The sequence below is a fragment of the Rhinopithecus bieti genome, unplaced genomic scaffold (genome assembly GCF_001698545.2).
Source record: "Rhinopithecus bieti isolate Rb0 unplaced genomic scaffold, ASM169854v2 scaffold_44579, whole genome shotgun sequence".
Lineage (NCBI taxonomy): Eukaryota > Metazoa > Chordata > Mammalia > Primates > Cercopithecidae > Rhinopithecus > Rhinopithecus bieti.
Window position 1 is genome coordinate 54044 of NW_016817819.1, and position 25018 is coordinate 79061.

At 47.9% G+C, this 25018-nt stretch overlaps 1 pseudogene across 1 annotated transcript; it reads left to right on the forward strand.

Annotated features, from left to right (window-relative positions):
• The first annotated feature begins 5369 nt into the window (after positions 1–5369).
• Positions 5370–6929, forward strand: BTNL10P (Butyrophilin-like protein 10; annotated as a pseudogene). Its single transcript, XR_014485056.1, has 2 exons — positions 5370–5676; positions 6610–6929. The product of XR_014485056.1 is annotated as a Butyrophilin-like protein 10 (transcript).
• The last annotated feature ends 18089 nt before the right edge of the window (positions 6930–25018 follow it).

The following is a 25018-nucleotide window of genomic DNA, read 5'->3' on the forward strand; positions in this document are numbered from 1 at the left end:
CTTAGAGGATCCGGAATCCCTGTGCACACAGTCCCAGAGGTTATGGGAAGCAGAAAGTTTGTGCAGGGAGATAGGGAGAAGGAGGAGAGATTAGGAAAAGTACCATTTGTCCTCCGAGACTGCCCCTATGGATTTGGTCCCATTATAGGACAGAGGGAGGGTCTACAGGGAAAATACCAGTTGAACTGTTTTCAGAAGGGCTTTGAGAAAAGAGGACACAAACTGGCCTGCTCAGGGCCCATACAGCAAAGCTGGCTCCCAGGTCCACAGCAGATGGAGGGGGAGGGAAATACAAGAGGACTCCTTCTGACAGAAAATCTCACTGACTTCTTGGGGGCCTTAGGAAAAACTGGGCTTCTGCACAGCAAAAGCAGCCATCAATGGAGTAAACAGACAACCTGCAGAACAGGAGAAAATATTCACAAACTCAAATACTCACGAAATACTCACAAACTATCCACAAAGAGCTGAAATCCAGAATCTGTAAGGAACCTAAACAATTCAACAAGCTAAAAACAAATAACCCCATTTAAAAATGGACAAAGGACTTGAACAGACACGTCTCAAAAAGACATACATGCAGCCAAGAAACGTGAAAAAATGCTCAACATAACTAATCATCAGAAATGCAAATCAAAATCACAATGAGACACCGTCTCACACCAGTCAGAACAGCGATTACCAAAAAGTCAAAAAATTAACAGATGTTGGCAAATTTGTACAGAAAAAGGCAACCTTTATACACCGTGTGGGAGTGTATTAGCTCAGCTACCATGGAAAGCAGTTCAGAAGTTTCTGAAAGAACTAAAAGTAGAGCTACCATTTGACCCAGCAATGCCGTTATTGGGTATATAACCAAAGGAAAAGAAATCATTTTACCAAAAAGACACATGCACTCATATGTTTATTGCAGCACAATTCACAATACCAAAGAAATGGAATCAACCTAGGTGCCTGTCATTGGACGACTGGATAAAGAAAATGTGGTACATATACACCAAGGAATACTACACAGCCATAAAAAAGTGAAATTATGTCCTTTGCAGCAACGTGGATGCAGCTGAAGACCATTATCCTAAGTGAATTAATACAGGAACAGAAAACCAAATGCTACGCGTTCTCACTTATAAGTGGGAGCTAAACACTGGGCACGCATGGACATAAGGATGAGAATAAGAGACCCTGGGGACTACTGGAGCAGAGAGGAAGGGAAAAGGAAAGGGTTGAAAAACTAACTTATTAAGTACTATGCTCACTACCTGAGTGACAGGATCTTTCAGATCCCAAACCTCAGCGTCATGCCATAAATCCATGTGACAAACCTGCACATGTACCCCCTGAATTTAAAATAAAAGTTGAGGAAAAGAAGAAAAAAAAAAGAAAACTGAGAAGAGGGACTGGTGCACTGACACACATTCCTGCAGAGGGCACCAAAGACCAGACAATCCCATTTTAACACACACAATTTGGGGGTTTTCTTGTTTTTTAAACATAATCCCATCCACAAGAGGGTGGATACGCAGCTCTTTTTTTTTTCTTCGTTTGTTTTCTCTCTCTCTCACTCTCTGTTGTTTTTTCTTTTCTTCTGCTTTTTCTTTTTTTAATATTTTTCTTTTTTGTCAATTGAGATAAAATTTACATAATATAAAATTGACCATTTTAAAGTATACCATTTGGTGGCATTAAGAACGTTCCCAATGTTTTGCAACCACCACCTCTATCTAGTTCCAAAATATTTTCATCACCCTAAGTAAAACCCCAAAAATGTTAAACAGTTATTCCTCATCTCCACTTCCATCTCCCCCATCTCCTCAGCCCCAACAACCACAGTTTTCTTTCTGTCCCTGTATTTACCTGTCTGGTCATTTCATATGAATAGAATTGTAAAGTGTGTGACCTCCTGTCTTCTTGCCTTTGAACTTTATTATTATTATTTATTTTTTTTTTTTTTTTTTTTTTTTTTTTTTTTTTTTTTTTTTGTTTTTGAGACGAGTCTCTCTCTGGCTCGCCCACGGCTGGAGTGCAGTGGCGCCAAAAATTTTTTTCTCGGTCACTGCAAGCTCCGCCTCCCGAGTTCACGCCATTTCTTCGACTCAGCGCTCCACCGAGTTGTAGCTTGGGACGACAGGTGCCTGCCCACCATCGCTCCGGCGCTTAGTTTTTCGTATTTTTTAGTAGGAGACGGGGTTTTCACCATGTTTAGCCAGGATACGGGGGCGCCACGAGACACCGGCCGTGCAGAGTCCCCCAGGCGGTGCGCGAGCTCCTGACCCGTCCGCGCGTGAGGGGCCACCCTGTCTTCGGGACCGCGCGGCCTCCCCGAAAGTGGGCTGGGGGGCAAGATTACAGGCCTTGAGCCACCGGCGCCGGCCGCGCCTCAGCCGCCTTTGAACTTTAAACATTGTACCTGAGGTGGGTTGAGCTGAATGTGTCTGCAGGAGCCCTGGCTGCCCACCTGAGAGGCTCTGGGCCACACATGGGCTCATGCACAGGACCACTGTGTCAAGTGACCTACCCATGGGCTGAAAGCCCACACCACCAGGACACCTTTCTCCGCCATAGCTTCTCCCAGTGCTCGTGACTCTTCGTCTGACAACAGGCATCACAATCTGCTGTCAACACAGTGTGCTCTGTACATCGTAGCAGCTCTCTCTAGATTGTTCAAACCTGAGCCCTCCTTCCCAAGTCATCAGGACAAGTGTGACCGAATGCAGCACAGTGGCTCATGCCAGTAACCACAGCACTTTGATAAGCTGAAGTGGGAGGATCGCTTAAGCCTGGGAGTTCAAGACAAGCCTGGGAAACATAGCAAGACTTTATCTCTACAAAAAATACCAAAAATTTAGCCAGGCATGATGGTGCACCTGTGGTCCCAGCTACTTGGGAGGCTGAGATGGGAGGATTGCTTGAGTCTAGGAGATCAAGAATGCAGTGATCAGAGATCACACCTCTGTACTCCAGCCTGGGTGACAGAATGAGACCCTGTCTTTAACAATAAATTAATTTTTTTTTTTTTTTTTTTTGAGGCAGAGTCTCACTCTGTCGCCCAGGCCATAGTGCAGTAGCACGATCTTGGCTCACTGCAACCTCCACCTCCCTGGTTCAAGCAATTCCCCTGCCTCAGCCTCCCAAGTATCTGGGATTACAGGCGCAGGCCACCATGCCAGGCTAATTTTTTTGTATTTTTAGTAGAGACGGGTTCTCACCATGTTGGCCAGACTGGTCTTGAACTCCTGACCTCAGGCTATCTGCCTGCCTCGGCCTCCCAAAGTACTGAGATTACAGGTGTGAGTCACCACACCTGGCCAATTAATTTTTTTGAAAAGACAAGTGAGTCGAGTTTTAGGTCACGTCATTGTCTGGTAAAAGCAGATCACAGGGACAACATAATTCTTAAGTGCTGACATATAAAAGGGGGAACAACCGGTTGACCAAAGGGACACTCCCCCAGGAGGGACATAGGAGGGACCTGGCACTTGGATTTCCTCCACCGCCCGCGGGCACGGGGAGTGCTCAGATGAAGCTCCTCCCTCTAGGAAAGCAAGGACTCCTTTCTCACAAAAACCACCCAGGAAAAGGCCCAGACTTTTGAGTCATCAAACAAGAAGGTGAGGAGGGAATGGGCCTGGCCACTGGGTGCAAGAAATCAGCGTGAAGGTTCTAAGCTGGGTCAGGGAGGCTGCCAATAAGAACAGACTCCCATGACCCCACGGCCATGGAGGGCAGCGAAAGGCTGGGGAAGATGAGCCCTGAACAACCCTCTGGGACAATATGGGAATTAGGCCATTGCAACATGATCATAAACACCTTTCCTGAAGGACCCAGGCCAGCTAGGCTGGGCCTGCACACTGCCAGATAACTGCAGGCTCTACCTGCATTCACAGTTCATTCAGTTGGCCTGGGTCCCATCTTGAGGCCTGTCTCCTCCCCCGCGGGCAGTATCTCCTGTTCCCCAGCCCTGGGGTGTTCCACACTGGGGATCACACTGGGGAAGCCTTTTTTGTCCTCTACTGCAACTGCCCAAAAGGCACAGTTACATACTTTTGCAAAACAGCAAAAGAAAGAATCTCTGGAAACTGGGGGAGTTGGCGGCTTTTGCCAGATGTCTAGGCTGCCTTTCACATCACTGCCTGGAGACAGCATGTTTGGCCTGGGTCACACCCCACCTGGAGTTGGCAGGAAACTAAATTAATTCCCCTAAAGTTGCCAGGACTTCCCAAGGAAGCTGCAGCAGCTCTCGGTACCAGGTGAGCATTTTCTATGGTCAGGACGCTGTTCACTCTTCAGTGTTTCTGCTTCCTCCACCCTCTCCCCATCCCCAAGGGGCAGAAGGACCACAGGGTCTTCCTGGAAGGCAAGAACCAAATAGGACAAGAGCCTGTGCCCACACAACTCCCTAATAACACACGTAAATGCCCAACCTGGATGGCTGTGCTGGGAAGAACCGCCCAAGGCCACAGACCTTTTTCCCAACACCTGCTCTCTAAACCGAGGTTACAAGAAATGCTCACAAGAGACTCATGAGGGTCTTGGCCTGCCCATCCCAGCTGAAGAGCTCTGAGGATTGGGCCCAGACCCCAGCCCCTGACTATAGAAGTCCCCATGGGGACAGCGGGAAAGCAAAGGATATTAAGGGAATCCCCTGATGTCATTCTGACCTCGAATTTGCTTAATCCGAGTCTAGGTTTTCTCCCCCAGCATTCTGGTGTATCATGACAGTCTCCAGCTAGAGATTGGGCTGCGGCTCTTCATGAGCAGGTTCGAAAATCAAACCCCTTCCCTCCTGGATGTCCTTGTGGAATTCCACAGAGGGACTAGGGTGAGAGGTGTGTTACCCGCGAGAAGATGGGTACAGGAGCACATGAGGCTTGCTTTGTCTCCATTTATAGTATTAATAACTTGTTTGGGAGTGAGAGTGAATGACCTTTTCTTCTTTTTCTTCCATGGCATTTTTCCTCTACACCTGTTAGCTTCCTGGCGGTGGCTCCTCTCCCAGTGACAGTGCATGGCTCTGACCTGGCAGGAATGGCAATGACGTGCGATCGAGAGGACTTCCTGCCCATCTGCTTTGTCACCCTGGTCTTCCTGCAGCTCCCACTGGCCAGCATCTGTCAAAACTGTGGGACAGACTCTTGTGCAAGTCGAGGCAGGTGCCCTGGCATAGGAGGTGTGTGTCCAGCATGGCAGGAAGCTGAAGCATCTCCTAGCAGCTCAGGGCTTAAGAGGTCCCCAAAGCTTCCAAGATAAGGGAGGGGCAGAGGGAAAGCGCCCTGGCCTCCCTACACATGGCTAACCCAGCACTTTCTGATCTGCCTCTCCCAGGGAAAGCTGACTTTGATGTCATTGGGCCTCATGCCCCTATTCTGGCCATGGCTGGGGGACATGTGGAGTTACAGTGCCAGCTGTTCCCCAATATCAGTGCCAAGGACATGGAGCTGAGGTGGTACAGGTGTCAGGCCTCCCTGGCTGTGCACGTGCATGAGACAGGGATGGACATGGATGGAGAACAAAAGTCGCAGTACAGAGGAAGGACTACCTTCATGAGTGACCACGTGGCCAGGGGCAAGGCCATGGTGAGGATTCACAGGGTCACCACCTTCGACAACAGGACATACTGCTGCCACTTCAAGGATGGTGTAAAGTTCGGCTAGGCCATTGTGCAGGTGCAGGTGGCAGGTGAGGCCGGTGGCTAGCTGGCTATCAGTCCTACTTCCAGGCATGGCCTCAGGGCCCAGCATGTTCAGGTGGGGGGCTTTTCAGGAGGGTGAGAGTGCACTATCGCAGCTGCCGTGCTGGCCTGCGCTGCTCCCGGAAAGTGCAGCTGTGAAGACGGGATCACCTTCCTCATCTTCCTTTCCCTCCTTACACCAGTGGACTGGAAAGTGAAGGGAAGGGAAAGAGAGAGATGGGGAGAATGAGAGAGACACAGAGATGGAGAGATAGAATGAGAAAGAAGCAGGGACAGACAGACAGAGGTGGAAAGATAGATGGAGAGAAAGACAGAGATAGGTGAAGAAAGAATGACAGAATTATAGAGATGAGGAGAGAGAGAGATGGAGGGAGAGGGACAAGCAGAGACAGAGAATAAAAGGAGAGACAGAGAGAATGAGAAACTGAGAGAAACACAGAGAGAATGAAACAGACAAAGAGACTGAGAGAGTCAGTGACAGAAAGAGAGAAAGACAGAGACAGAGAGACAGTAAAAGAGAGTGAGAAAGAGAGTAAGCAACAGAAACGGGGAAGAAGAGAGAGACAGAGAAATAATGACAGGAAACAGAGAGACCGAGAGAGAAGAGAGTCTTGAGATACAGGAGGTTTCCCGAGTGACTCAGAACTTGTGCTTTGAAGCAGACAAGCCTGGGTCCCATCTTGTGCCGTGAATTCTACTTCTGCAACACAGGATGCTTATTCAATCTTCCTGGGCCTTTTCCGCTTTGCTTGCCCTATTTTGTCTGGGAAATGGGGGAACTCTGTTAAGGATGGCATGTGATACAGGGTAGGCAGTTTGTGAAATTGCCAAAATACATTGGAAATCCTCAAGATTTTGTTTTTCCTTTAAATAGAAGCAGCCATGGCTGCAAAGATTCAAGCCGCTGTCTCTTCCTTCAGGGCTGGGCACAGACCCCAGAATCCAGGTGATGGAATAGCAGGGTGGAGTCAAGGTGGAGTGCACATCAGCAGGCTGGTTCCCCAAGCCCTGGGTGGAATGGCGAGACTTCAGGGGCCAGGCTAGGCCTGCTGTGACCAATCTCTCAGCCTCGGCCACCACCGGGCTCTGGGCTGTGACGTCCAGCTTGATGCTCTGGGACAAGGCTCTGGAGGGTCTCTCTTGCTCCATCTCCAGCCCTCTCCTCCCTGAGAGGAGGAAGGTGGCCAAAAGTCACCTGCCCGGTGAGTCCTCTGTTCAGTTCTGTCCTCACAATCAGTGAGCACAAGATTCCGTGGCCCTGGACACTGGGGACATTAAGACACAGCTGTGGGGCTTGTGGCAAGAGGGAACGGGCGGCAGTTCCCTGTCCTCACCTGGCTGGGGCGTCCTGGGAGGTGCACTGTTTGGGTGCTGATTACGGAAGAGGAACAGAGATAAGGGTGCAGGGACACTGGGGAAAGCCTTGCCTTTGTGGGAACAAGAAATGTACACCCTAATATCAATGGTTTTTAGGGTTTTTTAAAATAGGCTTTATTTTTTAAAGCAGTTTTATAGTCACAACAAATTTTAGTAGAAAGTCCAGAGAGTTCCCATATTCCCCTAATCCCCTCACACAACTTCCCCCAGCAAAAATACCCTGCACCAGAAGGAACATCCACCATGATTGATGAACCTCCGTTGACAATGCCGTCGGCACCCAGAGTACGCAGTCTCCATGTGGGCTCACTCTTGGCATGGTGTCCCATGGTTCTAGATAAATATATAACACCACATATCTGTCATTATAGGATCATACAAAATAATGTCATTGCCCTTAATCCTCTGTGCTCCGCTCATTCATCATTCTCCCCTAACTCCTGGCCACCACTGATGTTTTCACTGTCTCCATAGTTTCCAGGTGTTCTGGAATGTCCTGTAGTTGGAATTGTGCCTCTGTAGCCCCTTCACACTGGCTTCCCTCACTTTGTGGTAGGCGTTTAGGTTTCCTCCATGTCTTTTCATGCCTTAATAACTTGCTTCTTTTTTGAAACGAATAGCGTTCCAGAATCTGGATGGACCACTGTTTATTGATCCATTCACCTACTAAAAAATATCTTTTTTTTTTTTTTTTTGAGACGGAGTCTTGCTCTGTCGCCCAGGCTGGAGTGCAGTGGCCGGATCTCAGCTCACTGCAAGCTCCGCCTCCCGGGTTTACGCCATTCTCCTGCCTCAGCCTCCCGAGTAGCTGGGACTACAGGCGGCCGCCTCGTCGCCCGGCTAGTTTTTTGTATTTTAAGTAGAGACAGGGTTTCACCGTATTAGCCAGGATGGTCTCAATCTCCTGACCTCGTGATCCGCCCGTCTCGGCCTCCCAAAGTGCTGGGATTACATAAAAAATATCTTGGTTGTTTCCAAATTTACCTTTTCACAAAAACTTTCACTTTTACTTTTCTAAATGATGTCAAACTTACAGAAAATTTGCAAGATTAATAGAGAAGTTGTCTGTGCATCCTTTACTCAGATTCACCACATTTCTACCTCATTGTGAAATTTCTTTTTATCACTTCTCTCTTTGTCTATCTACAAATAGATATCTAATATCTACTTCCTATGCATATATCTATACCCAACTGTCTTACTCCATTTGTGTGCCTATAACAAAATACCACAGACCAGGTGACTTAGAAACAAGAGATAGTTATTGACCGCAGTTTTGTAAGCTGGGAAGTTCAAGATCAAGGCGTGGCAGATTTGGTGTCTGGGGAGGGCGCTTCCTGGTTCATAGACAGCGCCTTCTCACTGTGTCCTCACGTGGTGGAAGGGGTGAGGGAGCTCTATAGGCTCTCCCCTTTATAAAGGCACCATTCCCATCATATCTATTATGGGGGCTCTACCCTCATGACCTCATCACCTCCCAAAGGCCTCACCTCCTAACATCATCACCTTGGGAACTTTGGGGGACACAGACATTCAGTTCATAGCACCACATGTGCAAATACATACTATTTTGGAAACTATTTCACAGTAATTTGCAAATATCATGTCCCTGGACTTGTGAACCCTTTAGTGAGTTTGACCTCAGAACACAGACACTCTCTCACCCCAATATTCCTGGCTTCTGGGAATCTTCTCTAGCTACCTTCTCTAGAAGCTCCCAGTTCACGGCATGGAAAGCGGCTCTGCCTCTGATCCTTGTTGCAGTGGAACTCGTAATAGCTAGAGGTATCCGCATCTTCTGGAAATGTCAAAGGGAAAAGAACAAAGCATCGCTGGAAGAAGAGAGGGAGCGAAGAGAAAAGGAGCAGAGGTGACCCACCAGCAGCAACGAGGTTGAGCCATGAGAGGTGAGCAGGGAGCCCTGACAAGGCACATCCTGCCCACCCCCCAAACCCAGGACCCTAACACGAAGCCCTGAGCTGAGGCTTCATCCATGTGTCCTCAAACACAGTAGGAATGGGATGGCCAATGAGGATCCTCACTCTGGAATTGCCTGATTATGATCTAGCCAGTGAAACCATCTGTCTCCTAGCAATCCCTCGGTTAGTCTTCACTGGCTGATTTTGGGCAGGCTGGTTGGACTCTCTCTTGAAAACGGACAGATCTGAGCTTGAACCCCAAGTCTGATGGGTGTGGGCTGAGGGACCTGGTGTGAGCCCTGAGCTACTCTGTCTGCTGGGAGTGCTGACACCATCCTGAAAGAGTGCTGCAGTGACCAACAAAGTAGCATTTAGAGCAGGGCCCGCATAGGGGAGGGTTTCCAGTTGCAATCATTGTGATTATTCTCAATATTGACTGTGTCCATAATTCATTCACTTCACTCACTTCCTCCTCTGTCATTTCAGGAGTTGAGGACTTGTCCCTAGACTTCAGAGCCCTATTTTGAGAGTAGAGATTGTGCTCAGCTGGTTGTAAAGACTGTATTATGACGGAGTTGCTTGTGGTGGCTTGCAGCTGTCATCTAGCATTTTGGGAGGCTGAGGTGGGAAAATTGCTTGAGGCCACGAGTTTGAGGACAGCCTGGGTAATATAGCAAGACCCTATCTCTACAAAAAAAGAAAAAAAAGAAAAAAGAAATTAGCCAGGCATGGTGGCGTGTGCCTGTTGTCCTGGCTACTCAGGAGGCTGAGGTGGGAAAATGGCTTGAGCCCAGGAGTTTAAGGCTACAGTGAGCCGTGATTGTGCTACTGCACTCCAGCCTGGGTGACAGAGCCAGATCCTGTCAGACAGACAAGAAAGGAAAGAGGGAAGGAAGGAAGGAAGGAAGGAAGGAAGGAAGGAAGAAGGAAGGAAGAAGGAAGGAAGGAAGGAAGAAGGAAAGGGAAGGGAAGGGAAGGTAAGGGAAGGAGGGAGGGAGGGAGGAGGGAGGGGGGAGGGAGGAGGGAGGAGGGAAGAAAAGAAAAGAAAGAGAAAGAAGAAGAAGAAAAGAAAAGAAGAAGGAGAAAAGAAAAGAAGGAAGGAAAAAGAAAGATAAAGAAAGAAAGAAAAGTCAAGGTGCAGCGGGTTCATGCTGTGATCCCAGCCACTTTGGGAGCCGAGGTGGGCAGATCATTGAGGTAAAGAGTTCGAGACCAGCCTGCCAAATGGCGAAACCCCATCTCTACTAAAAATACAAAAATTAGCCGAACATGTTGGTGGACCTTAATCCAGGCTACTCAGAGGTGAGGCAGGAGAAATGCCGTGAACCCAGGAGCGGGAGCTTGCATACCATGTGCCATTGCGCTCCAGCACTTGTGTGCATACATGTGTGCACGTGCAAACGTGTGTGCATCTATTGATGGTACCACACATGTAATGTGTTCATGATGGCAACATAGGTACATGTATGCTGTGTTTCTGTGCATGTGCATGATTGTGAGCATATGCGCATGTGCTGCAAGTGTGTTTTGCATTGAGGTGTGAATATCTGTGATGCATATGTGAGGTTTTTTTTCTGGCAGACTGACAGTAAGCACATACATTGCATGTTTCTGTGTTATTTATGTTGGGTGGTTCCACGAGTGTGCATATCATGTGACAGGGCACGTTTGTGTATGCAAGAGTCAATGTGCAAGAGTATGTGTACATGTGTATTTGTTTACATATGTATTTGGCATATGTATACATATTTAGTGCATGCATTCAAGTGTGTAAAGACATGTGCAAGTGTGCATGAGTGTGTGCAAATGTGACATGTGAGTATGTGCCTGTCGCATATGTGTCTCCTATGACCATTTACATGTGTGTGTGTTCCCATCTATTTCAGAGAGCAGAAAGCTGGTGACAGGCAGCCACAGCCTTGTAAAAGTCAAGTTTAGCTGCCACCAAGAAACGCGGGAGTTCCTTTTTTTTTTTTTTTTTTTGAGACACAGTCTTGGCTCTGTCGCCCAGGCTGGAGTGCAGTGGCATGATCTTGGCTCACTGTCACCTCCGCCTCCTGGGTTCAAGCAATTATCCTGCCTCAGCCTCCCGAGTAGCTGGGATTACAGGTGCCTGCCACCATGCCTGGCTAATTTTTGTATTTTTAATAGGTACGGGGTTTCACCTTGTTGGCCAGGCTGGTCTGGAACACCTAACCTCAGGCAATCCATCCGCCTCGGCCTCCCAAAGTGCTGAGATTACAGGCATGAGCCACCACGCCCAGCCTGTGCTCCTTCTTTATTATTTTCTGAAACCCTGGGAGAGCCAGGCATGGAGAACTTATGGCAACAACCATCCTGCATGTGGGAGACGCTGAGGGAGTCTGCTTTCGTAAGATGGGGAGCTCTGGGGATGCTGTTACCCCAGACAGCAGGGAAATCTGACTTTTCACCTCTGGACATGATCTCATGAAATACAGAGAAGAGGCCGGGCATGGTGGCTCATGCCTGTAATCCTAACACTTTGGGAGGCCAAGTGGGGGCAGATCACTTGAGGTCAGGGGTTCGAAACCAGTCTGTTGAATATAGTGAAATGCCATCTCTACTAAAAATACGAAAAAAAAGAAAAGAAAAGAAAAGAAAAGAAAAGAAAAGAAAAGAAAAGCTGGGCATGGTGGCAGGCACCTGTAATCCCAGCTACTCAGGAGGCTAAGGCAGGGGAATTGCTGGAACCTGGAAGGCAGAGGTTGCAGTAAGCCGAGATCATACCACTGCACTGCAGCCTGGGCAACAGAGCAAGACTCCATCTCAAAAAAAAAAAAAATAGTACAGAGAAGAGTCACCGTGGAAAGGGAGAGACAAGGACCAGGAGAGGCAAAACTGGCTGGGCTGGAGATGGGACCAGTGGGAGGACTTGGGAGGATAGTTGGCAAAATGTGAATAAGCTCTGCAGATTATGAAATAGTTATTTTATAATGCTATGTCAATGTCCATTGTCTGGTTTTGATCATTTTACTATGGCTATGCAAGATGTTATCATATGCCATATTCTTTATGCTTTTTGTCACTCTTTGTAAATCTGGAATAATTTTAATGTGAATAAGAAATTTCCTTAAATGATGACAGCATTTCGGGTGGAGGGAAACAAGAAGAGTTGGACTAATTCTTCAGTGAGGAAGAGGCAGCTGGGGGGCTGGTGTATAGACATGAGGGAGAAGCGACAGCAAGAGTTCTATCCCACAGCTCAGGCTCAAGGAACAGAGAACTGGGTGGGGAGGAGAAGAAAGGCGGGAAGTAGCAATGGGGATGTTTGGAGGGAAATAAAGAAATAGAAGCAAAGGGGAGCAGGGCTTCCTTGCAGGAAGGAGGTAAAGAGGCATTTAGTGGGGAAGCTGGGGTTTTGATAACGGAGACCGTGAATGCTCTCAAGTCCATGGGGATGAGAGTTCAGGAAATGATGTATGCCTGGGACGTGGGATCGGAGACCAAGCCCACAGCAGCACATAGAACTTCTGAAGGAGCAGGATGGGTCACCTAGTGCTGGTTTCAGGTGTCAGAAAGGTGGTACCTGGAACAGCCGGGTGCCCGGGCTGGCCCTTACTGCCTCTAGTTTAGGGAACTGGAGTGTAGACGGACCTCGACCCCCAGGTCATGCACCAAAGGGTGGGCGCTCTGAGACAGCAGGCAAGAGGAGCCCCACAGACAGAGGGTCTGAAGAGGAAGGGTGGCCCTTAAGGAAGTGGGACAGGGACTGGGGAAAGGAGAGAAAAGTGCTTCTTGCAGAGGTGGGCTGATTGGGAAGACCTTTGCCTCAGCATCCAGGGCTGCTGGGATCCCTCCTGGGGCTTTCCAGATGCACTGGCTGGTGATCAGTGAACTTGCTGTGTCTCCATATCCACCCTTCAGCTCAGCTTCTCTCGGTCTCGGTCTCTCTCTGTCTCTCTGACTTTGTCTCTGTCTTTGTCTCTATATCTCTCTGTTTTTCTCTATGTCTGTCTCTCTCTTTCTGTCCCTGTCTCTCCCTGTCTCTGTCTCTCTGTATCTCTCTCTCATTGTGTCTCTCTCTGTCTCTGTCTTGCTCTCATACATACCCTGCCCACCAGCACAAGCTTATGAAAGCAGCAGGGTGCACATCCTGGGAAGTGACCCAGGCTGCCCACACACTGGCCACACTCTTGCCTCCCTGGAGCCTTCTGCCAGGCTCCCACTCCCAACCCCAGGCTGCCTGTGTCCTGATCTCTTAGGGACAGGCTATTTGGACAGCTCCTGGCACAAGACACAGAGACAGTGAAGTGATTCCCAGAGATGGAGGGGGATGCCCCAGTGTGTGAGACAAGCCTCGGGGTTCCCCATCTGCAAGGAAGGCACCCCAAGCCCCAAACACACAATCCTCTCTTTTGCACAGTGAGCCCGAAGCTGGACCTGGACACCACGAGCCCCAAGCTCAGCCTGTCTGAGGATGGGAGAAGCGTGTGGCGGCTGCTGTTCTCATGGGACCTGCCCCCCAGCCCTGGGTGGTTCTAACAGGAGCCCTGCGTCCTGGGCCAGGAGCACTTCTTGACTGGGAGGTATCACTGGGAGGTGGAGGTGGGCAACAGGAAGGCCTGGATGCTGGGCGTGTGTGTAGAGGGCTTGGATCGAAAAGGCAGGATTCCCAAGGCCCCACAGCATGGAGTCTGGGCGCTGGAGCTATACCAGAAGCGCTGCCAGGCCCTGTCCTACCCCAGGACACACCTCCAGCTCACCCAGCCCCTCCAGTGGGTGGCCATCACCCTGGTCTGCAATGCCAGCAGGGTCTCCTTCCACAGCGGGACTGACGGCTCCCTGCTCTACACATTCTCTGGACTCTCCCCTGGGCCCCTGTGGCCATTCCTCTGCCTCTGGACCCATGACCCGTGTCCCCTGACTATCTGCCCAGTGGCCAGAGAGACCCAGGAAGGTACCGCCACCCCTGGAGGCTTTCCCCAGGAAACTCCAGTGGGAGAGACAGCAGCATCCTTCTCCATAGACAAGAATGCTCCCCGGGTAAGGCTCACATTCTCACCCAGCCCTGTCCAGCTCCAGGAGGAACATCTAGCCCCTGAATCCCAACAGGACTGTGTCTAAGGATATAGCTCGGGGCTGTGATCCCCCATCCAAGTTCCATGCTTCTCCTGTAAAATGATGACAATATGGTAAGCACTGAATTGTGCCCCCTTCATAAGTTGAAGTCCTAATCTCCAGGACCTTAGAATGTGGCTGTGTTTGGAGATAATGCATTTAAAGAGGGATGTTAGGTCAAATGAGGTCACTATGTGGGTCCTAATCCCATAGGATGGGTGTCTTCATAAGAAAGGAGATGAAGACACAGGCACAGGGGGATGGCCCTGAGAAGTTCCAGGGAGAAGACCAGGAGAGAGGCTCAGGAGGAACAAGCCCTGCCAACCAACACCTTGGCCTCAGCCACCAGCTTCCAGGACTAGGAGACAATCAATATCTGCCTTTAAGCCACGGCCTGCAGTCCCTTGTTATGGAAACCCAGGCAGATTAATAATAAACAATAGTCAATATAACCCTGGGCTCCTCTGTGACAGGTAGAACTCAGGAGCACATGCAGGATGAGCAGCCCAGTGCCTGACATGTACTGCTCCATAAACAGCAGTCCTCCACCTGCTCCTCTTCCTATTCCTCCTCCTCCTCCTTTCTCTTCCCTCTCCTCCCCTTCCTCTTTCTCTCCCTCCTCCTTCTTCCTCCTCCCCCTCCACCCTCCTCCTCCCTCTCTTCCTCTTCCTCCCTCCTCCTCCTTCTTCCTCCTCCCTTTCCTCCTCCTCCTCCTCCTTCCATCTACCTCCTCCTCCCCAACTTCCTTTCCCTCCCCTTCTCTTCTTCCTCCACTCCTCCCATTTCCTCATCCCCCTGACAATCCTCCCAGACATCTGGTCTACCTGGGATCTCCCTCTTCCTCCCTCACCATGATGGGTTATCATAGGGCCATGCAAAGGCCCAGCCAAAGATCCCAGGCCTCCTCGACTTGCCTTGGCATCAGTCAGGATCAAGTCTGAGCAGAAGTCACACTAGCAGTTTGACAGAGAATGGGACAGAAGGAAGTGTTCTCCAGACATCAGAGAACCAAGATGACAAGGACACTGTACGTCGTGGTGCTAGCACTCAGCTCCTGAAGCAGCAACCACCCCATGGCTGGGGCAGCAGGCAGCTCAGGAGAGGAGCCCTCAGAGGCAAGGGGGCCCCAGTGTGGCTGGGAAAATGCAATCTGGACACATGCCATGAGGCTGGGCAACCCCGAGCAGGACAAGGATGGACTGATTCCGACCTTAACTCACCCTCTGGCCACCTGTTGCAGGGTCAGATAGGGAGCCACTGATGGCAGCCTTGTAGGCCCTGTCTCCACCCAGATGGGGAGCACATGGGAGCTCCCTGAGGCTGCCGCAGCAAAGTACAGCACATCTCGGGGGTTTAAAACAATGTGAATTTCCTGTGGTCCCAGCTACTCAGGAGGCTAGGGCAGGAGGATGATTTGTGCCCAGGAGTTTGAGGCTGCAGTGATCTATGATCATGCCACCACACTCCAGCCTGGTCAACACAGCAACTCTGTCTCTAATTTAAAAAACAAAACAAAAACTATACAAGAATGTATTCTCTCCCAATTCTGGGGACCAGGTATGAAATCAAAATGTCACAGGGTTGGTTTCTTCCTGGACCCTCTGAGGAAGGCTCCGTCCCAGCTCCTGGTGGCTGCTGGCCACCTTGGCTTGTAGAAGCACCACTCCAATCCTTGTCTCTGTCATGTGCAGCTGTCTTCTCTCCATGTGTCTGTGTCTCAGATCTCCCTACCTTTTTCCCATGAGGACATGTAGTCATTGACCTTAGGGCTCACCCTAAGCCAGATGATCTCATCCTGAGATCCATATTTTAATTATACCTGCAGAGACCCTTTTTCCAAATATGGTCCCCATCACAGATACCAGGCACTATGACTTGGATGTACCTTTTCGGGGGCCCCATTCAACCCACTGCAGTGGGTGTGGCACTGAGCTATGAGGGCTTAATGACCCTTATGCCTCCCAGAAAAGAACTGAGTCCACAAGGACCCTGTAGTGATCTGTCAACGTTTGGGAGAGATAAGTGCCTCATACAAAGTTGAAGTCAATTTTATAAAAGTTCTCTGGATTCCCAGTGTTCTGAAAGTTCACCGTCAGAAGCACTAACGTGGTTAGTGGGTTGACCAGAAATGGCCATGTAAGAAGGTGGCCTCAGAGCTGGGCTCTGGAGAAAGAGTAGGACTTGTGTGGATGGAAATAGGATAGGATAGAAAGCCTTTGCCCTCCCTCATCTCCCTCACTGGCAACTCCAAATCATCACTAAGCTCTTCAGATAGCTTCCGTCAACCTTAGGCTGACATGTTTTTAAAAAAAATGTATATTTCTCTTTCTTATTTATTAAGGTAATATTTACATATAATGAGGTGTTCCCATTTTAAGTGTGCAGTTTGATGAGTTTTGATCCTTGTATATAATCATAACACCACCTGCAAGAGATTAGCACTTCCTCCCTAAAAGTTCCCTCCAATCTGTTAGTATCGGATCCACTCTCCCCAGCCCCTGTCCCAAGCAATCACTGATCTGCCCTCTACAGTTTTTGGTTCTGTTTCATTTCTATTCATTCTTGGTCTTTCTTTGAGATAACAAGTCCACTGAAATCCAGTAGCCTTCCTGGCATAGCTGGGCCCATAACCATCGTCTTACTCCTGGTTCTTTCTTGGATGTGTCTGCATTATATATCATCCCACTTTGCCTGTTATGTGGAATTTCAAATAAATGAAATCATACAGTGCATTTTCCTGTGTGTTTGACTTCTGTCACTTGGCATGGCACATTTGAGGTTCATCCACATCACTGCCTGTAATCATAATTTGTTGCATTTTGCTGTTCAGTAGTATTCCATGTGCAATGTATTTATTCACCAACTCCTGGACACCTGGGCTGCTTGCGGTTCTTGGCTGTCATGAGTGATGCTGCTGCAGTGACCCAGAAATGATATCCCAAAAGGAAGACCTCAGAAGCAAGTTTCTCCCTCACCTTCTCCTGCCCTCCTGTCTCCCATTCTCCCCCAAGGCTGGCCATAGAAACCAAAATCCCTCTTCCCTAAGTTGAGTCATAGAAACTAGAAACCCCTGTCCCCAAAGCCAGCCACAAAGCCTGAAAATATGACTAAATTTCTCCCCACCTTTCTGTGTAAAAACTGGCCACCAAGAAATTATCTGGCCAGGCATGGTGGCTCACACCTATAATCCTAACTCTTTGGAAGGCCAAGGTGGGAGGATCACTTGAGCCCAGGAATTCAAGACCAGCCTGGGCAGCATAGCAAGACCCTGTCTCTACAAAAAAAAAAAAATGAAAATAAAAAAAAGAAAGCCTCTGACCTACCTTTTTTTCACTGTAGGTCCCCATTCCAGCGAGGGTCCTGCCCCATGCCCAGAAGGAAAGGGCACTGCTCAGAAGACCAAGAGGAATCTAAACAGACAGCCTAGCAGGGTGTCTCCACTCAAGCTATTCTCACTAGATCCAAACTTATTTGCCCAATCCTATTTTTGCACAGCTGTCCATACTTTGTGGAACCTAAGCATTACAACGGACAGTTGGCTGGGTGCGGTGGCTCACGCCTGTCATCCCAACACTTTGGGAGGCCAAGGCAAGAGGATCACCTGAGGTTGGGAGTTCAACACCAGCCTGGGCAACATGGTGAAGCCCTGTCTCTAGTAAAAATACGAAAATTAGCTGGGCGTGGTGGTGGGTGCCTCTAATCCCAGCTACTCAGGAGGCTGAGGCAGGAGAATTGCTTGAACCTGGGAGGCAAAGATTGCAGTGAGCCAAGATCGTGCCACTGCACTCCAGCCTGGGCAACTAGAGCAAGACTCTGTCTCAAAACAAAAACAAAAACAAAAAAAAACAACAAGCAGCTTCCTCTGGATCTTTGGGTCTTCATTCTGAAGGCTCCCCTGTCTACATGTTCAATAAATGTATCTACCTTTCCTTCTCTCTGTCTTTTGCAAGCTGATTTTTCAGCAAATTCAGAGAGCCCAAGGGAAAGCTCTCCCTTGCCCCCTACCCTGCTGTGAACATTCACCAACATATTTGTGTGCATATTTATGCTTTCCTTTCTCTTTGATGAATCCCTATGAGTGGCAAGTACATGTTTAACTTGATAAGAAACAGACACTCAGTTTTCCAGAGGGGCTGAGCTGTTGTGCAATTTCACCAGCAGATATTGCACCACATCCTCACCCACATTGGATGTCACCATGATGGCACTGGTGTCTTCTTTAATTTGAGCCATTATAGTGTGTGTCTGTGTGTGTGCGTGCACATGCACACATGTATTGGTATTGTATTTTGGTTTCACTTTGCATTTCTCTGGTGACAAGTGAGAGTATTCATGTGCTTATTAGCCATTCGCATATCTTCTTTATAGGACTGGAGTATCTGTTCCAGTCCTTTGCCTATTTTTTTGTTTTTTGTGTTTTGGTTTTTGGTTTTTTCCTAGGGACAGAGTCTCACTCTGTTGCCCAGGCTGGAGCACAGTGGCACGATCACAGCTCACTGCATCCTCAACCTCCTGGGTTCAAGCGATCCTCCCACCTCAGCCCACCCACAAGAAGCTGGCACTACAGGCACATGCCACCACTCCTGGCTATTACTTTTTTTAGAGATGGGGTCTTGCTATATTGCCCAAGCTGTTCTTAAACTGGGCTCAGGCAATCCTCCCACCTCAGCCTCCCGAGTAGGTAGGATCACAGGCGTGACCAACTCTGCTCATTTTTAAAACAGGATTGTCTGGTGAGTTGGTTGAAGGCAAAAAATGAAAATGATTTTACAAAATAAAAAATAAAAAGTGTTGTCTGTTTTATGACTGAATTCTAAGAGTTCCTTATATACTCTGATATAAGCCCTTTACTGAGCATGTATTTTGCACATGTTACCCAGGAAGTGGCTTGCATTTTTATTTTCTTAACTATATCGCTAGAAAGGAGAGGTTGTGGCAAGGGGATGAGGAGATGTTCCTCAACGAGCACAGTGCTTGAATTCTAAGATGGATGGTTCTGGAAACCTGATGCCAACATGGAAACTCTAGTTAATGATAATACATTGTGTGTTTAAGATTTGCTTAGTGGGTAAATCTTAGGTATTCTCACCACAGAAAAGGTTAACTATGTGAGCTGATGGACATGTGAATTAGCTTGATTGTGGCAATCACTGCACGAGGTATATGTATATCAAAACATGTTGTACACCTTAAATATATATAATTATTCTTTGCCAATTATGCCTCAATAAAGCTGGGGGAAAATTAAATTGTTCAATTACCAAAAGAAGAGCAAACATCTTTTTTTTTCATTGTTTTCTATTATAATACCTGCTTTTGATGTCCTGTTTAAAAAATGGTCCCTGAATTCAATTTCTAGATATTTTCTCCTGTGCTTTCTTCTAGAAGTGCAATCATTTTAGGTCTTACACCTAAAATGGTGTAAGATTTAGGCCTGAGATTCATTTTGAGTTGATTTTTATGTACAGTGTGAGGTAAAGCTTGAGATTCGCTTTTGAAGCATAGCTATCCAGTTCTTCCAGCTCCATTTGTTTTTACCATTGCAATAGGAGGTGACATTTTTAATTAAACTTTTACTTTGAGATAGTGATGGATCCACTTGCGGTCGCACCTTAGGGAGGCCCACAGTCGCCTGTTCACACTGCTCAGCCTGGGTTTTGAACAGGATCATGCAAAACAAACAGACACAAACTGCCAAAATGGTCTTATCTCCCAGAGTCCCTTGCAACTCACAAAATAATATGTTTATTTTTTTGTTTGTTTGTTTGTTTAAACCATTTTATTGATCTATGGCTAACATACCAAAGGCTGCAGATACTTCATATAGACCACCTGGTGAGTTTAGGTATCACCTGTGAAAGTGTTGTGACCATCAAGGCCATCATATCCATCTCCTCCAAAGCTGTTTTCCCACCCTTGTTAGTATTATTGTGAAATTTGTTTGTTTTCTGTTTCTTTCTTTCTTATTTATTTATTTATTTTTTTTTTTTGTAAGGACACACCATAAGATCGACACTATTAGGAACTTTAGGTCTACAATATAGGCTGGTGAGCCACAGCACTGACTGTGGGGTATATCTGCAAGACACATGCACCCTGCATAACTGCACCTTTGTACCCCAGACCATCACCTCCCCATTCCCTCCTCCCTCCAGCCCCGCTGGCCACCAGCCTTCTCCTCTCTGCTTCTAGGAGTTTCACTATTGTGCATTGCTCCCATGAGCAGAGTCCTGTTGGATTGTCCTTCCATGCCTGGCTTATTTCACTCAGCATAATGTCCTCCAGGTTCATCCTTGTTGTCACAATGGCAGGATTTGTTTTCTTCTAAGGCTAAAAAACAACTCATTTGCAACTAGCAATAATCGCCTATTTTTAAAATGGGCAAGAGCCCTGAACAGACATTTCTCCCAAGAAGATGTATGAAGGCTGTGATGGTTAATTTTGAGTGTCAACTTGAATGGATTGAAGGATGCAAAGTTTTGTTCCTGGAGTGTCTGTGTTGCCAAAGGAGATAAACATTTGAGTCAGTGGACTGGGAGAGGCAGAAGCACCCTCAATCTGGGTGGGCACCATCTAATTAGCTGCCAGCATGGCTAGAATAAAGCAGGCAGAAGAAGTTGGAATGAGCAGACTTGCTGAGTCTTGGGCCTTCATCTTTCTCCTGTGCTGGATGCTTCCTGCCCTCAAACATAAGACTCCAGGTTCTTCAACTTTTGGACTCTTGGACCTACCAGAGTCCAACCTACCAGAGACCAACCAGTGGTTGGGGCTCTCGGGCCTTCAGCCTGTGGCTGAAGGCTGCACTGTCAGCTTCCCTACTTTTGAGGTTTTGGGATTCAGACTGGCTTCCTTGCTCCTCAGCTTGCAGATGGCCTGTTGTGGGACTTCACCTGGTGATCGTGTGAGTCAATACTCTGTAATAAAATCCCCTTCAGGACGGGCACAGTGGCTCAAGCCTATAATCCCAGCACTTTAGGAGGCCAAGGCAGGTGCATCAACTGAGGTCAGGAGTACGAGACCAGCCTGGCCAACATGGTGAAACCCCGTCTCTACTAAAAATACAAAAATTAGCTGGACATGGTGGCAGGCACTTGTAATCCCAGCTACCCGGGAGGCTGAGGGAGGAGAATTGCTTGAACCCAGGAGGTGGAGGTTGCAGTTAGCTGAGATCGTGCTATTGCACTCCAGCCTGGGCAACAGAGTGAGACTCCATCTCAAAAAATAAATAAATAAATAAATAAATAAATAAATAACTCCCCTTCATATATACATCTGTCCTATTAGTCCTATTAGAGAACCCTGACTAATAGAGAGGGCCAGCAGCCATATGAAAAGGTGCTGAACACCATGGATATCAGGGAAATGCAAGTCAAAACCACAATAAGATGTCGCCTCCCACCTGTTAAGATGGCTTTTATCAAAAAGACAAAAGGTGTAGGCAAGAGTGTGGAAAAAAGGAAATTTCGCACACTGTTGGTGGGAGTGTAAATTAGTACAGCCACTATGGAGAACAGTGTGGAGGTTTCATGAAAAACTAAAAACAGAGCTACCATATGATCCAGCAATCCCACTGCTGGGTGTATATCTAAAGGAATTGAAGTCAGGATCTCAAAGAGACACGTGCATGCCCATGTTCACTGAAGAGCTACTCACAACAGCCAAGATATGAAATCAACCTAAGTTCCCATTAACAGATAACTAGAGAAAGAAAATGTGGTCTATTTACCAAGTTCCGTCCTCCACTTTATCCACTCTTCCTAGCACAGAGCCAAAGATGGATGCTGAAGACCTCGGTCATCGCTGAACTCAAGGAAGTGCATGGCTGTTCCCCGAACCAGCCACAATTGTTCCTCTTTTATCAACAAGGCACACCTGGGGGGACCCCCATGCCAATTGTAAGTAACCTCAGTCCCAGGGACAGCATGGAGGAGGCAACAGCCTGGAGAGGGTTCTCCAGGTGCCTGGACAGGACCCTCAGCCAGGCTCCTGATGGGGTGGGGAGCCCTGAAGGGCATGCTCAAATCCACCATAGGCTGCCTTCCCCAAGCCCATGCCCTCCTGCCCATCTCCTAACCCGGGATGAGGTTCAGCCAGTCTCTCCTGGGCTATTTTCAACTTTTATTTTAGTTTCAGGGGTATATGTGCAGTTTGTTACATGAATAAATTGTATGTTGTGGAGTTTGGTGTACAGATTATTTCATGACCTGTCTAATGAGCATTGTATCCAGTAAGTAGTTTTTTGATCCTCACCCTCCCATTCAGGTAGGCCCCAGTGTCTGTTGTTCCCTTCTTTGTGTCCATGTGTGCTCAAAGTTTAGCTTCCATTTATAAGTGAGAACATGCTGTATTTGGTTTTTTGTTCTTGCATTAGTTTGCTGAGGTTAATGACCTCCAGCTCTACCCATGTTGCTGCAAAGGACATGATCTCATTCTTCATTATGGCTGCACAGTATTCCATAGTGTATATGTACCACATTTTCTTTATCCAGTGTACCATTAGTGGGCATTTAGGTTGAGTCCATGTCTTTGCTGTTCTGAATACTGCTGCAATGAACATACACATGCATGTGTCTTTATGGTAGAACATTATCTATTCCTTTGGACATATACTCAGTAGTGGGATTGCTGAGTTAAATAGTAGTTCTGTTTTAAGTTCTTTGAGAAATTGTCAAGCTGCTTTCACAGTGGTTGAACTAATTTACATTCCCACTAGCAGTATATAAGCATTTTCTTTTTACCAAAACCTTGCCAGCATCTATTATTTTTTAATAATCAGAATTTTTAATAATCAGTCTGTCCTGTTTTGACTCTCATTTCCACACCATGAGGACAGGGCCACTAACCCTCTGGCCTCTTTGAACCATCCATGTGAGGACATGGGCAGCTGCTGCTGTGGTCACTATGGTATCTCCATCACCTGATTGGCACCCCCACTGATGTCTACTCCCAGCCTTCAGTCTCTGTCCCTATCAGCAAGACCTGCTGCAAGTTACTCAACAGGTCTGCACGTGGGTTTCTTTGCCACATGGTAGCTGTTAGGGGCTGAATTGTGACCCCCTTCTTCATATGCTGTAGCAAAAACCCCCAGCACTTCAGGAATGGGACTGTACATGGAAGTACACTCCCTATACAGTCAGGGTTCTTCAGAGAAACAGACCCAATGGGATATCTGTATAGTTCCTGTGTAAGAGGATATTTTGTATGAGAATTGGCTCACACAGTTATGGAGGCAAAGAACTACCACCACCTGTGTCTGCAAGCTGGAGAGCCCAGGAAGCTGGGGTCCATTCAGTCTGTACCCAAAGACCTGAGAAGCAGGGGGGTCTACAGTGTAAGAGTTCAAGCCATGATGGCAGCCTGAGAAGCAAGTGGGGAGTGCTGGGGCAAGTCTTAGAATCCAAGGGCTGGAGAACCAGGAGCTCCCATGTCAGAAAGGAGAAAATGATGGATGTCCCAGCTCCAAAATGGAGAAAATTTGCCCTCCTTCACCTTCATGTTGTGTTCAGGCCCTCAGCATATCAGACAAAGGCTGTGAGGAGGGATTCTCTTTCCTCCGTCTGCTGCTTCAGAAGCTAATCTCTTCACTAAGCACTTCCACAGATGTGCCCAGCAATCATCATTCACCAGCTATCTGGGCATCCCTTAGCTCAGTCCAGTTGACATGAAATTAACCATCACAGCCCTGGCCATCCAGCATCTGTGGAAGGGTAGGAGCCCAACTTGCATAAACACCAGTAAGCAAGCCCAGGTGGGTTTCACATGAACCAACCTCCTTCCCACATTTTGTAATTTTTCACTTCCCTGACTGTTGAGCCCCCATCCAACCTCCTGACTCCCTTATGCCCCCCTTTAAAAGCACAGTCCTCTCTGTACAAATCAAGGTTGAGTTTTTCCCCTATTGCAATATTGTATTCCTGATTAAAATCAGTCTTTACTGCCTAACTAGTGTCTGGCTTTATCTTTGACAGGGGAAAGGGGAAGTGGACATCATTCTTCCCCTATATTTTACCTGACACACCTTTCAAAAAGTCCTCTGGTTTGGTGGCCCTTGGGAGATGTCTTCACATCCTATGACTTTTGTGGGTTAATGATTCCAGGCAAGATTTGGAAGGCAGAAATGGCACATGGCTCTCCCATCCTTGAATATGAAAAGGCTGGGTGCACTGGCTCACATCTGTAATCCCAGTGCTTTGAGGCTGAGGAGGGAGGATCACTTGAGCCCAGGAGTTCGAGACTAGCCTGAGCAACGTAGCAAGACCCCACCTCTAAAAAAAAGTAAGCAAAATTAGCCAGGCATGGTGGCCTAGCTACTGAGGAGGATGAGGCAGGAGGATTGCTTGAGCCCTGGAGGTCAAGGCTGCAGTGAACCATCCACTGCCCTCCAGCCTGGGCAACAGAGCCAGACCCTGTCTCAAAAAAAGAAGAAAGAAGAAAGAAAGAAAGAAAGAAAGAAAGAAAGAAAGAAAGAAAGAAAGAAAGAAAGAAAGAAAGAAAGAAAAGAAAGAGAGAAAGAAAACAAGCTTGGTGGCACCAGGATGGCCAAATAGGAAAATCTCCAGCCTCCAGCTCCCAGTGTGAGCAACACAGAAGATGGGTGATTTCTGCATTTGGTACTGAGTTCATCTCACTAGGGCATGTCATACAGTGGGTGCAGGACAGTGGGTGCATCCCAATAAGTGAGAGCCGAAGCAGGGCGAGGCATCACCTCACCCAGGAAGCACAAGGGGGATGGGAATTCCCTTTCCTAGCCAAGGGAAATGGTGACACACAACACCTGGAAAACTACTGCACTTTACCAAGGGTCTTAGCAAATGGCACACCAGGAGATTATATCCCATGCCTGGCTCGGAGGGTCCCATGCCCACGGAGCCTCCCTCATTGATAGCACAGCAGTCTGAGATCTAACTGCAAGGCTGCAGCAAGTCTGGGGGAGGGGCGCCCACCATTGCTGAAG